Genomic DNA, 13848 nt, shown 5'->3' on the forward strand with positions numbered 1-13848 from the left:
CCTTGAGCCTATCAGTTCTTGGGGCATTGCCTAATGGAAGCTGATTAATAATACATAACATTTATTTATGTAACCTCATGTTAGCATTGGAAGGGAAATAGGAATAAAACACTTTTTGAAGCTAATGCTTTGTTTCCTAGTATTTCCCTTTCACTGGCTTTGGGAAAATTTTACGAATCTTCAAACAAATCTTTCTTATCTGTGACATTTTGGATCTTATGTTACAGTCTCATCAGGGAAGTCTGTAACACAGCACTTGATTGCACTTGTATCTTCTGGACAATCAAGGGGTTAAATCACGTCTACATTTGTTTCTGATCACTGTTATGTGTTATGTAGTAGAGATGTATCCCCTGTCATTAAATCAATAAAATTGCTGTTGTCTTTGTCCCACTGGGTTACACCACTGTTTTGTGCTAATTTATGACAAAGATGAGAACAATTTTATTTTGTTTGTTGCTGGTAATCAAGGGGTTAAAAATCACTTGGAGAAAACAAATTACAAAACTGCTTTGCTTGTTCATTTTTCATTAGTTGAGGAATATAGCATTGACATTTATGCCAAGAAGATAGGAAAGTATTATTGTAACTACTACTGAGTCTTTTTTTTTTATGTGAATAAACAATCGGCTAGATTACGAGTTGTGCATTAAGGTAAAAAAGCAGCGTTAACAGGTCCTAATGCTGCTTTTTTTACGCCCGCTGCTATTATGAGTCTTGCAGGTATAGGTGTACCGCACACTTTTTTGGCCTTACTGCAAACCAATTTACGTAAATTTCGTAAAGGCTTTTTTCTATGGGACTTCCATAGCGCCGGTATTACGAGTCTGCCTGGGAGGCCAAAAAGTGAGCGGTACAGCCTCTACCGCCAAGATTCCTACGCATTCTAAAGTCAGTAGTTATGAGTTTTACGCTACAAAGCTGTAGCATAAAACTCATAACTAAAGTGCTAAAAAGTACACTAACACCCATAAACTACCTATTAACCCCTAAACCGAAGCCCTCCCGCATCGCAAACACTAAAATAAAAATATTAACCCCTAATCTGCCGCTCCCGACATCGCTGCCACCTACATTATACTTATTAACCCCTAATCTGCCGCCCCCAACGTCACTGCCACTATTCTAAATTTATTAACCCCTATATCTAAGTCTAACCCTAACTTAAATATAATTAAAATAAATCTAAATAAAATTACTATCATTAACTAAATTATTCCTATTTAAAACAAATCCTAAGCTAGATACAATATAACTAATAGTTACATTGTAGCTAGCTTAGGGTTTATTTTTATTTTGCAGGCAAGTTTGTATTTATTTTAACTAGGTAGAATAGTTACTAAATAGTTATTAACTATTTAATAACTACCTAGCTAAAATAAATACAAATTGACCTGTAAAAGAAAACCTAACCTAAGTTACAATAAGACCTAACACTACACTACAATTAAATAAATTCCCTACATTAAATACAATTAAATAAATTAAATAAAATTAACTAAATTACAAGAAAAAACAAACACTAAATTACAGAAAATAAAAAACAAATTACAAGATCTTTAAACTAATTACACCTAATCTAATAGCCCTATCAAAATAAAAAAAGCCCACCCAAAATAAAAAAAAACCCTAGCCTAAACTAAACTACCAATAGCCCTTAAAAGGGCCTTTTGCGGGGCATTGCCCTAAAGAAATCAGCTCTGTTACCTGTAAAAAAAAAAATACAAACAACCCCCCAACAGTAAAACCCACCACCCACACAACCAACCCCCCAAATAAAACCCTAACTAAAAAAAAAACTAAGCTCCCATTGCCCTGAAAAGGGCATTTTGATGGGCATTGCCCTTAAAAGGGCATTTAGCTCTATTGCTGCCCAAAGCCCTAACCTAAAAATAAAACCCACCCAATACACCCTTAAAAAATCCTAACACTAACCCCCGAAGATTCACTTACCGGGAGAAGTCTTCATCCAAGCGGCAAGATGTCCTCAACGAAGCCGGCAGAAGTGGTCCTCCAGACGGGCAGAAGTCTTCATCCAGATGGCATCTTCTATCTTCATCCTTCCGACATGGAGCGGCTCCATCTTCAAGACATCCGGCGCGGAGCATCCTCTTCAGTCGACGGCTTCTTCGGAATGAAGGTACCCTTAAATGACGTCATCCAAGATGGTGTCCCTTAGATTCCGATTGGCTGATAGAATTCTATCAGCCAATCGGAATTAAGGAAGAAAAAATCCTATTGGCTGATGCAATCAAACAGCTCATCCACTCCCTGGTAATTTTCCGACTTGACTACTGTAACAACTTACTACCTGGCCTCCCTCTCTCCCCTCCAATCCATCCTAAATGCATCTGCCAGGCTAATCCACCTCTCTCGACGCTCTGTTTCTGCTGCGCCTCTCTGCGAGTCCCTTCACTGGCTCCCCATTCACAACAGAGTTAAATTCAAAATTCTCACCCTGATCTACAAAGCCCTCACCAATGCTGCCCCACCCTACCTGTCCTCACTCATCAACAAATATACTCCTGCCCGTCCCCTAAGATCCAACAACGACCTGCTTCTTGCGTCCTCTACCATCACCTCCTCTCATTCTAGACTACAGGACTTCTCTAGTGCGGCACCAACCCTCTGGAACGCACTTCCTCGAGATGTCAGACTTGCCCCTAACCGCTCTCCTACTTTAAACGTTCCCTAAAGACCTTTCATTTCAGGGAAGCTTATCACCAGACTTATTAACAAACTAACTTCAATTAACTAACAGTTGCCCTCTATCTCCTCACTAATATCATTCTCACCTCTGCAGTCCCCACCTCCTGTTTCCAATCCTCCTACCCATCTAGATTGTAAGTTCCCACAGGAATAGGGCTCTCAATTCCCCCGTATTTGTCTGTAAAATTTTGTTTCTTATCGTATTGTTTCTCCACTGTACTGTTATCCTTGTACCCATGGCAGCGCTGTGGAATCTGTCGGCGCTTTATAAATAAAGAATAATAATAACTTCAATCCTATTGACTCATCCAATAGGATTGAGCTCGCATTCTATTGGCTTCAACTTTAAGATGGAGCTGCTCCGTGTTGGAAGGATGAAGATAGAAGATGCCGTCTGGATGAAGACTTCTGCCCGTCTGGAGGAACGCTTCTGCCGGCTTCGTTGAGGACATCTTGCCGCTTGGATGAAGACTTCTCCCGGTAAGTGAATCTTCGGGGGTTAGTGTTAGGATTTTTTAAGGGTGTATTGGGTGGGTTTTATTTTTAGGTTAGGGCTTTGGGCAGCAATAGAGCTAAATGCCCTTTTAAGGGCAATGCCCATCCAAATGCCCTTTTCAGGGCAATGGGGAGCTTAGGTTTTTTTAGTTAGGGTTTTATTTGGGGGGGGTTGGTTGTGTGGGTGGTGGGTTTTACTGTTAGGGGGGTTGTTTGTATTTTTTTTTTACAGGTAAAAGAGCTGATTTATTTGGGGCAATGCCTCGCAAAAGGCCCTTTTAAGTGCTATTGGTAGTTTAGTTTAGGCTAGTTTTTTTTTTATTTTGGTAGGGCTATTAGATTAGGTGTAATTAGTTTAAAGAATTGTAATTTGTTTTTTATTTTCTGTAATTTAGTGGGGTTTTTTGTTTGTAATTTAGATAATTTTATTTAATTTATTTAATTGTTTTTAATGTAGGGAATTTATTTAATTGTAGTGTAGTGTTAGGTGTTATTGTAACTTAGGTTAGGTTTTATTTTACAGGTTAATTTGTATTTATTTTAGCTAGGTAGTTATTAAATAGTTAATAACTATTTAGTAACTATTCTACCTAGTTAAAATAAATACAAACTTGCCTGTAAAATAAAAATAAACCCTAAGCTATCTACAATGTAACTATTAGTTATATTGTATCTAGCTTAGGGTTTATTTTATAGATAAGTATTTAGTTTTAAATAGGAATAATTTAGTGAATGATAGTAATTTTATTTAGATTTATTTAAATTATATTTAAGTTAGGGGGTGTTAGTAAAAGAACAGGGCGGGCTGTGGACTCATCGTGTCTAAAAAGAAACAAATTTATCAGGTAAGCATACATTTTCTTTTCTTTTTAAAGACATGATGAGTCCACGGATCATCATCCTTACTTGTGGGATACAATACCAAAGCTAGAGTACACGGATGATAAGGGAGGGACAAGACAGGGAACCTAAACGGAAGGCACCACTGCTTGAAGAACCTTTCTCCCAAAAGCAGCCTCAGCCAAGGCAAAAGTATCAAATTTATAAAAAGTGTGAAGAGTACCAAGTTGCAGCCTTGCAAATCTGTTCTACAGAAGCTTCATTTTTGAATGCCCATGAGGAAGCAACAGCCCTAGTAACTCTTTCAGGAGGGTGCTGTCCAGCAGTCTCATATGCAAAACGGATGATACTCTTCAGCCAAAACGGAAGAGGTAGCCATAGCTTTCTAACCCTTACGTTTTCCAGAGAAAATGACAAACGGAGAAGACGACTGACGAAAGTCCTTAGTCGCTTGTAAGTAAAATTTGAAAGCACGGACTACTTCCAAATTGTGCAGAAGACGTTCCTTCTGAGAAGGAGGATTAGGACACAAGGAAGGAACAACAATCTCCTGATTAATATTCCGATCTGAAACCACCTTAGGAAGAAACCCTAGTTTAGTACGTAAAACTACCTTATCTGAATGGAAAATAAGGTAAGGCGAATTGTATTGCAACGCCGAGAGCTCAGACACTCTACGAGCTGAAAAAATAGCAACAAAAAATAAAACTTTCCAAGATAACAACTTAATATCTAAGGAATGCATAGGCTCAAACGGAACCCCTTGAAGAACTTTAAGAACTAAATTCAGACTCCATGGAGGAGTAACTGGTTTGAACACAGGCCTGATCCTAACCAAAGCCTGTACATCTGGGATATCTGCCAGACGTTTGTGTAACAAAATTGATAAGGCAGAGATCTGACCCTTTAGGGAACTTGTCGATAAACTGCTTGTGCGGGAATTAAAGATTAGGACGCTTGGGGAGAAAGCTGCGGCATACTCTGACTCTCATCATTAGACTACTGAGAAGCATCCGCCTTAGAGAAATTTTGCTCATGAAAAATCTTATCCCTATAACTTAAAGCCCTCTCAATACATGAGGGACAGAAAGGGATTGGTGGTTCCACATTTGCATCCAAACACATGGAGCAAGTAACATTTTCTATGGCTCCTAAGTCCATACAGAACACAATAAGAAAAAACAATGCAATCATTTTTTTTTTATTTTTTAAATTAAGACGTTACTGTCTCTTTAAATTTAGCTAGAATTTTTTTATCTACTATTTAGGAATTATGTGTTCAATAAAACAAGACAAATTAATCAAATTATTCAATCTCCAAAAGTTTGATAAAAGAACAAAAACCGTTACTGTGACTTTAAATTTTAAAAGTTAACTTTTTTACTGTCATAGCTAAAAACGTATCCCAGTAGCTAAATAGAAAAAAAAATGTAAACACCCCTACACCTCAGCAACTCTGCTGAGGTGCCTACCTGCCAAAATGGACACACTCCCTGACTCAATAACGATCCGGATGCTTAATAAAGCAATAACGCTGTAACTGCATGCTTTTGTTAGGAAACCATGCGGTTGTAGAGCCGACACCTTCCTTGCAGGATATGGCAGCTACGGCTGACAGTTGCGCAGTTAATACCCTGAAAACGTGCAAACCGCTAGCCCTGCCCATCATGGGCGTCACAGTCAAACCTAGCCCGATCGGCTCAAGTCTCTAACATTAACCCGATAGGGGAAGAAAAAAAAAAAACCCCACCACCAACAATAAAAAAAAAAAAAGAACAAGAGAGATAGATGTCCCTACACAAGCATCTCTGCCTTATGTAACATGAAAACGGTTAAAGTGCCCACTTGCCTCTGAGATATTGTTTCCCAGAATAAAAACAAAGTCAGCACTTAGCTTTGTATTCTGCCCGACAGAAGGGCAGCTCTGCAGGTTTAGGAGGTCCTCTCCCTCCCATAGCCTTGTGGAAATCAAAAAGCCTGAGTTAACTTTGCTTAGGCTGTTAGAAGGGCAGCATCAATGTATAGGAGGCGCAGTAAAAATTATGTCCCACCAGTTCCTATTGCTCTAAAGCCACCAAAAGCGCTACTGAAGATACTGATATGGATTATAGATACACCCTAGAACAAAGCAGCACTCTGGCACTACTTTAAAAATAATAAACACTTGATTGAAGAATCTTTTCTAACACCTAACTTTACCTCTTCCTATCACTAACGTAGGCAAAAAGAATGACTGGGGTGGGAGGGAAGCTCTGCTGTGGTGCTCTTTGCCTCCTCCTGCTGACCAGGAGGTGAATATCCCACAAGTAAGGACTTGTGTCTTTAAAAAGAAATTATATTTAAGTACTGATGTATGCACAACATGATTGCCATGATAGAGGCGATACATTTTAAATTGACATATGAACAGACACAGGCTCTCCCTGGGACCAATGCACAATACACGTTGATAATGTTTGAATAACTCCATGTTAAAGATAATACTTCAAATATCTTGAAGTATGTCATATTTAGCACTAATGTATACTGCTAAAAGTTCTAAATATTGCAAATGTATTCTCTGCTTGAGCAGACATGATAGAACATATTTTATAAATATTGGTAATATGCCACATAATTAATGTGTCATTTTTGTATTAAATATATTCAAAAAGATTCTCATTAAAAATTACATATGAATGAGGATAATTATGTAATAAGTCATAATAAAGTATACATTTGCCTTTTATTTTTTATTTATTTTTTTTAAAAATTTCTTTCTTTTTTGTAGCTGTTGTCTCTCTCCCAAATACTACATCATTTTTATAGCGAAAAAAAAAAAAAAAAAGGGCTAGTATTGGGATTGAGATTGCAGCGCTTTACTTTATTAAATTTATTAATAGAAAAAAAGAAAAAGAAAAGAAAAAAAAGAAACAGAGAGAAAGAGAAAAAAAAAAAAAAAAAAAAATCTCTCCTCTCCTCCCCCATTAGTGCTCATTCATATTCCTTAAGCCCTATCTTTATTCAGGAATTCCTCCCAGTGGAAGCGTATCATCAGGAAGAAATCTTCCCTTTTAGATTTTAAGTATGAAAACTCTTCAAGTTCCAGTAACTCATTTACCCTGGGTATTAACATATTCTCATTTAATGCACCCTTCTTTTTCCAATTCCGTGCTATAATGGATTTAGTACCATTTAGTATATATATTATAAGTTTCGCTTTAATTTTGCAAATGCCTTTAATAGGTTTATTCATAAGGGCGCTATATATATCTAATTGCAAGGATTTATTTAGAATAAACTGGATGCATAGTAAAGTGCCTGACCATAGTCCTTGGATCAATGGGCAGTCCCACCATATATGCTTCATTGTCCCAACCATGCCGCATTGCCTCCAGCAGTTTTTGGAAGCATTTGGGTAAATACTATGGAGTCTAACTGGTGTAAGGTACCATCTGGTTAGTATTTTATAGTTAAGTTCTTGGATATTTGAAGATGCTGAAGTCTCAGCTGATTTTAAAAAGATTTGGTTCCACTCTGCAATTTCAAGGTGGTTACCGATCTCTTTTTCCCATTTATGTATATATATATGGTTTTTAGGTTTATCAGTATCTGTTAAAAATTTATAACTACGAGAGATTATTCCCTTTAATGGTGTTCCTTTATGGCATATTTTTTCAAAGGTAGTTAGCTCTCTTACTAAATCGCTTCTTGACGGGTGTTTAGCTATAAAAAATTTTAGTTGAAGATGTTTTAGCCATTTTGAGTATGACCCCCCTGCTATGTTTACAAGATTTTCCTTTGGTCTTACATTACCTTGTTCAAGGAAATTTACTAGAGGTGACATTTCTTGTATCTGTTTTGAATTGTAGAGTCTAGGGACTATACCTCCTTGAAATTCCGCATTAATATTTATTGGTAGTAATGGTGATGGAGAAGTTGATATATTGGGGCAAGTGGTCACTATCTTATCCCACTGAGTCACTATATGCTGGATCAGGGGGAAGTTCTCTGTGCCTGGGGGTCTGCTGTCTGCCGTTACCCAACATAAATTGCTAATTGGTTGGTGTGCTATTAGATCTGTTTCTAGTGTTACCCATATTTTATTCTCTTTGTTTGTATGCCAATCTATTACTCTCTGTAATACTATTGCTTTATAATAATTTTTAATATTTGGTACCCCCAAACCTCCTTTTTTTTTTTGGTGTATATAGCGTGGAGATGTTAATTCTAGGTTTTTTCCCATTCCAAATAAAAGCATTGATCATCTTCTGGAGGTCAATGCAGTAATTTTTAGGTAAAGCAATAGGAACTGTCTGGAGAATATATAGAATACAGGGGAGAATATTCATTTTTATTGTATGTATACGACCGAACCAAGAAAGTGTTTTTTTTTTCCATTGAGTAAGGTCTTGCTGAATATTTTCTGCTAGTTTCACATAGTTTTCTGTATAAAGGCCTGCAGTGTCTGACGTTAAGTAAACACCTAAATATTTTAGCGAAGATTCTTTCCAGGAATATGGATTTTGTTGTTTACATACCTGAATGGTCGATACAGGTGTTGAGGTGAATAATGCCTCTGATTTATTTTTATTTATCAAAAAATTTGAGTGTTTTCCAAACTCCTGGAAAGTCTCTTCTAAGGCACTGATTGAGTCTACTGGGTTAGTCAAGGTTAATAGAACATCGTCAGCGTAGAGTGATATCTTGTATTCCTTATTCCCTATATTCAGCCCTCTGATTTTGTTGTTGGAGCGTATTCTAGCGGCTAAAATTTCCATGGATATTACAAAAAGTATGGGCGATAGGGGGCAACCCTGTCTCGTACCATTGGTTATATTAAATGGGTCTGAGATCATGCCATTCGCCTTCACCCTTGCCGTAGGACAGGTATATAACTGGAATATTTGCTGAATAATTTTTTCTCCAAATCCAAACCTCTTAAGTGCTTGCTGGAGAAATGACCAGTCCAGCCGGTCAAACGCTTTTTCAGCGTCCATTGAGATTGTTACTAGAGGGATCTTTTTTAGTTTGGCATATTTGATTAAATGTAGTGTTCTGATAGTGTTGTCCCGTGCTTCTCTACCAGGGACGAATCCCACCTGATCTGTATTTATGATATAAGGGAGAAACTTATTTATTCTATTTGAAATAATTTTGGAGAAAATTTTTATATCATTATTGAGTAACGAAATTGGTCTAAAATGTTTTGTACTATTGGGTTCTTTCCCTGGTTTGGGAAGCACTACTATTCTAGCTTCTAACATTTCTTTTAAGAAAGATGAGTTTTTATTGAATGAATTGAATAATCTAAGTAACTTAGGTGCAAGAGACTCTATATAAGTTTTATAGTATGTTGTGTTAAAGCCATCGGGTCCCGGGCTCTTACCAGATGGTAGATCCTTGATAGTCTGAATGACCTCCTGTAATGTGAATGGCTCATCTAATGTCGATCTTTGTGCGTCTGTAAGGGTGGGTATTTCTGTTTCTTTTATGTATGTCAGTTTATCTGATTCCGCTTTTTGAGAGAGGGGGTTAGGGTCTAAGTTATATAATTGTTGGTAATAATTTTTAAATTCTCTGACTATATCCTGACTCCCCACAATGTGGTTCCCTTGTGCATCCTGTAATTTTGGAATATGAGATTGCAATCTTTTTTTTTTTTTAGAGCTCTTGCCAGCAGTTTTCCAGCCTTATTGCCTCCATTGAAAAAGATTTTTTTTTGTGCTAGTGCCCTTCGTTGGGCCCCTTTATTCAAGAAGGCTCTAAGGTTGGTGCGGGCCTCTTTAAGCTGGGTAGATACAGTCACATTGTGGGGGTCTTTTTTATGTGTTTGTTCGATCTTTTGCAGTGTGCTGATAAGTGACAGGTATGTTCTGTTCAATTTTTTATTTAATCTGGCCTTATGTTTGATAAATTCCCCCCGTATTACCTGCTTGTGTGCTTCCCACCATATAGCGGGTGAGGTGTCCCCCCATTGGTTATGACAGAAATACATATCTATTGTTTCTTGGATAGCGGTCTTAATTTGTAGATCATTCAATAGATGATCTTCTAATCTCCATTGGTATGGAGTTATTGGCGTCTCTGGCCATTTAATACTTACTGAAATAAGTGAGTGATCTGACCATGCTATGTTATGTATTTTTGTTTCCTGAGTTAAAAAGTAACTATTTTGATCAATAAAAAAATAATCAATGCGTGAGTATGATTTTTGAGGTGCTGAATAGTACGTATAATCCTTTGTTGTGGGGTGTTGTGTTCTCCAGCTATCTATAAGTGATAAAGAAAGTAAATTTGTTTTAACAGATCTAATTACGTGTTTAGATATGTTACTCTTTTGTTTTGAGCAGTCTAACATCGGTTCAAATGTGAGATTAAAGTCTCCACCCAGTATTAATGTGCCTTTCATATTTTCTAATATAAGGTTGGTGATTCGTTTAAAAAATGCTTTTTGTCCTGTATTAGGTGCATATAGATTGACTATTGTAACGGGTCTATTGTATAATAGGCCCACCAGACACAGGAATCTACCCTCTAGGTCTTTTTCCAAATGCAAAAGTTGAAAGGGGGTATCTTTCTGAATTATTATACATACTCCGTTACGTTTCCGAGTATTTGAGCTATGGTAAATAGTAGGATAAAATCTATTGGTGAATTTAGGTTCGTTATTGTGTATAAAGTGGGATTCCTGGATAAAGACGATGTCTCCCTTTTCTTTATGAAAACTGTGTAGTGCTATTTGCCTTTTATGGGGTGCATTGAGGCCCTTCGCATTTTGAGATAAAAATTTTATTTGTTTAGTATCCATTATATTATGCTTGAAAAAGGCCGGCCTATGAATGAGTCACCCACCGTTTGGAATAGGCACATTTCCACAAAAGGGAGGAAAAACTCCCAGAAAACAGGGGATAAAGGGAGAGAGGGAGAGGAGAGAAAAAAAAAAAAAAAAAAAAAAAAAGGAAAAGAAAATTGTCGTACACAGACCAAAGTAGAGCATCCATGTACCTCCTAAGCAGCTCTACAACAAGAGTAGATAGGATAAAAATTATTCTGTTACCCTTCTCCTCCGCAAGAGAGGGGTGAGGGGATAGAGGAAAAAAAAAAAAAAAAAATTCCATCCCAAGGGACTTCCACCTCTATTATATACCTTCAGTAAAAGCTTTAATCAGAGAGGGGAGAAAAAAAAAAAAAAAGAACACATACTTTTATATCTCTACATTAAATGTGTAGTGCAAGCATTTTATGCAAAAATGATTAATAACACTTCTATATATTTTCTTAATTATTTACTATTATTAAAAATAAATATTAATATTTTGTGCTCTACTGTGCGCCTTTAGTGCAGTTATTATTCCAACTTTATGTAGGACTGAAGTGAAGGTGAGGATTTAATACGGCTATGTATAAATTGCCTAACTGTGTGTTTTCCAACTAATAATATAACCAAATTCTTCTGTTTGTGTTTAAATTATAACCATGTGCTTCTCACGCTATACTATAACTAATAGTCCTTTTATTTGTGGTTATATATAAAAAAAATTTTTAAAGTTGTGACCTTATATAAACAATCTTAACCATTTATTTTACCTATTGTGCTATCGTCAATAATCTTACTATTTATAACTGTAATAAAAATCCTTTCTATATTGTTCTCCCTTTTATTTCCTCTATCTTTCCTCTCAGTTCCCTACTCCTTCTACCATTCCCCTCACTTGTTCCTTTCTTTTCATTATCTTCCTTTTCTCCCCTCCTTTTTCTATCTATTTATGTGTCACTTTGACCCATTGTGAGTTTTGCAGTTGCAAGGGGGCTTTTGATTGTTTTGATTGCTGGGCTGAGTTAGATTTAGGGCTTTCTTGATTTTCTGCCTGGGTAGGGTGGGGTGGAGGGTCTATCCCTAGCGTGGTGCAAAATGTGTTTATATCATCCATTGTTCTGAGGATCGCTGTTTTCCCGTAGCTGTAGATCTTTTATTATTTTTTTTATTTTTATTGTACTACCCCAAATCCACCCATATTATGTGGGTTTGATTATATATTTAAGGAAGAGCAGTGGGGGGTTTTGCCTTGTAGTTTAAATTTTTATTTCTCTGTTATGTAATGTATATCCGGGGGTACATTTGTATTCTCTTTACACAGGTAGCCCCTTTTAATTTTCCCTTTTATTCCTCCTTCTTCCCCTTTTCCACTTACTCTTCCCTTTTATTTTCCTCCTTTACTTTATTTTTCTGCTGGATTTTAGACCCCTCTCCACCACCACCCTTATCCTGTGCTTCTCACCTCTGTGCTGCTGTTTTATAATATGCCAGTTCTTACTCCGACTGTCTGTGCTGTTATATGAGGACCGTTTAGATGTTGGCGTCCCTTTCCACTACAGGGTCCTTCTCCCCTCTCTTATTGCTCTGCCCTCTCACGCTCCGCCAGCAGCTATCGTTAACCCCCTCCTCTGTGCTGAGAGATTCTGTTCTGTATAGGACCGGAGCAACTGTACTTCACCGGGTGGTATACCCGTTTACCGCTGATCCGCGCCTGTTTCTCACAGCTACTCGCGCTCTCAGGAACAGTCACTCTCTATACTCTGCTGGGCTGTGTGCTCCGGCTCTGGTCAGCTGTTACACAATGCTCTATCTGTGTTTGAGGCGTGCCGTAGCTCCTCCAGCCCTTTGACCTATGCCTCTGTCTTCAGCTATAATTCAGCTCATGGAAGAGGGGGATTACGGACCAAGGTGAGTGAGTTTAGTTCATTCTGTTTTCCTCCTCTCTCGCTCGGGGCCTGGGTAATTATTTTAGCTGCTCCTAGGGGGTATTCTTAGCTGGAGCTCTTAGCACTTGCGGCCATGTTCGCTCTCGGCCGGCTCCGCCCCCCCCATTTGCCTTTTATTCTATATTTTGTATCTGGTAACCATGGCCTTCAGGTGTGCAATTGCAGGGGATTGTATGTATTGATAAGCAATGCTAATTAGAAATATACTATAATATCTGTTGTCTCTTAAATGAGAAATGTCACATACTTCTTAAAGGGATCGTGTTCTAAATTAAACGATCATGAATCAGAGCATGCAATAATACACTTAAAAAAGTGCTCCTACAAATTTCAATGTGTTCTGTTTTTTGTAAAGCAGGAATGTACGCTTAGGAGCCGAAACATTTTTGATTCAGCATCTGGGGAATGCCTGCTGATTGGTGTCTAAATGTAGCCAACAATCAGCAATTGCTACCCAGGGGCTGAACATAAAATGTAACCCCTCCTAATCCTACATTCCCGATTTAAAAAAAACAAAATTAAATTGATTATACAAGTAAATTTGTAATTTGATTACAATTGAATGCTGTTTAAATTTGACTAGACTATCCCATTAATTTAAAGTGACAAATATTTGCTTCCATTTTTCGCTAGAACATAAAAATTTACAAACTCCTCAACGTTAATTCTATTGCTTCATTTGCTTGTTTTCCTTTGCTGATGGTTTTGTCTAGCTAAGATCAGGAGCAACCTAGGTTGGAGCCGTTTGTTGGCAACAAATCCTGATTGCCATTGGCTCACCCATGTGCGAAGATTATATATTATATTTTTCTATGTACTGAAAATATATATTGCATCCCTGGGCAGATTTGAAATAGGTACATATATGCTTGCATCTATTTTTCTATGTACATACATAGTGATATTTAATAAAAACAGTGCAACTATTCCTATACATAGGACCAATAAATATATTACATACATAATTTTATTTCTATATTTGAACACTTGCATTGTTTGCAGGATTTGCAATTTCAATGAGAACCAGGCCTCAAAATAAGCTCTTTTTTCCTTTTATAC

The sequence above is a fragment of the Bombina bombina genome, chromosome 2, assembly GCF_027579735.1.
Source record: "Bombina bombina isolate aBomBom1 chromosome 2, aBomBom1.pri, whole genome shotgun sequence".
In the NCBI taxonomy this organism is placed as follows: domain Eukaryota; kingdom Metazoa; phylum Chordata; class Amphibia; order Anura; family Bombinatoridae; genus Bombina; species Bombina bombina.